The sequence below is a fragment of the Perkinsus marinus genome (assembly GCF_000006405.1).
Source record: "Perkinsus marinus ATCC 50983 genomic scaffold scf_1104296963574, whole genome shotgun sequence".
Lineage (NCBI taxonomy): Eukaryota > Perkinsozoa > Perkinsida > Perkinsidae > Perkinsus > Perkinsus marinus.
The window spans coordinates 1-855 of record NW_003205029.1 but is presented as its reverse complement, the minus strand read 5'-3'; the positions used below and the strand labels follow the sequence as shown (position 1 = coordinate 855).

The 855-nt window shown below is 47.4% G+C and overlaps 5 non-coding genes across 5 annotated transcripts; all 5 read left to right on the top strand.

Moving 5' to 3' along the window:
* The first annotated feature begins 47 nt into the window (after window positions 1–47).
* Pmar_PMAR022841 lies at window positions 48–121 on the top strand. The gene has a single exon. It is a non-coding gene; the product is annotated as a tRNA-Arg (tRNA).
* A 91-nt stretch (window positions 122–212) lies between these two features.
* Window positions 213–286, top strand: Pmar_PMAR022840. Its single transcript has one exon. It is a non-coding gene; the product is annotated as a tRNA-Arg (tRNA).
* A 91-nt stretch (window positions 287–377) lies between these two features.
* Pmar_PMAR022839 lies at window positions 378–451 on the top strand. The gene has a single exon. It is a non-coding gene; the product is annotated as a tRNA-Arg (tRNA).
* Window positions 452–543: 92 nt separating this feature from the next.
* Pmar_PMAR022838 lies at window positions 544–617 on the top strand. Its single transcript has one exon. It is a non-coding gene; the product is annotated as a tRNA-Arg (tRNA).
* Window positions 618–708: 91 nt separating this feature from the next.
* On the top strand, window positions 709–782 carry Pmar_PMAR022837. Its single transcript has one exon. It is a non-coding gene; the product is annotated as a tRNA-Arg (tRNA).
* Window positions 783–855: the final 73 nt, after the last annotated feature.

Genomic DNA, 855 nt, shown 5'->3' with positions numbered 1-855 from the left:
ACGGAAGGCAGTGTTCACATGAACAGGAGGTCAACAAGCCTTTCTCAGTTCTGGTGGCTCAATCGGATAGAGCGTTGGACTTCTAATCCAAAGGTTGCGGGTTCAAGTCCCGCCCAGAGTATGTAATCTGGTTAACTTTTCCCTATACGAGGTAAAACTATGTGAACGGAAGGCAGTGTTCACATGAACAGGAGGTCAACAAGCCTTTCTCAGCTCTGGTGGCTCAATCGGATAGAGCGTTGGACTTCTAATCCAAAGGTTGCGGGTTCAAGTCCCGCCCAGAGTATGTAATCTGGTTAACTTTTCCCTATACGAGGTAAAACTATGTGAACGGAAGGCAGTGTTCACATGAACAGGAGGTCAACAAGCCTTTCTCAGCTCTGGTGGCTCAATCGGATAGAGCGTTGGACTTCTAATCCAAAGGTTGCGGGTTCAAGTCCCGCCCAGAGTATATAACTCTGGTTAACTTTTCCCTATACGACGTAAAACTATGTGAACGGAAGGCAGTGTTCACATGAACAGGAGGTCAACAAGCCTTTCTCAGCTCTGGTGGCTCAATCGGATAGAGCGTTGGACTTCTAATCCAAAGGTTGCGGGTTCAAGTCCCGCCCAGAGTATATAATCTGGTTAACTTTTCCCTATACGAGGTAAAACTATGTGAACGGAAGGCAGTGTTCACATGAACAGGAGGTCAACAAGCCTTTCTCAGCTCTGGTGGCTCAATCGGATAGAGCGTTGGACTTCTAATCCAAAGGTTGCGGGTGCAAGTCCCGCCCAGAGTATATAACTCTGGTTAACTTCTCCCTATACGAGGTAAAACTATGTGAAGGGAAGGCAGTGTTCACAGAACAGGAG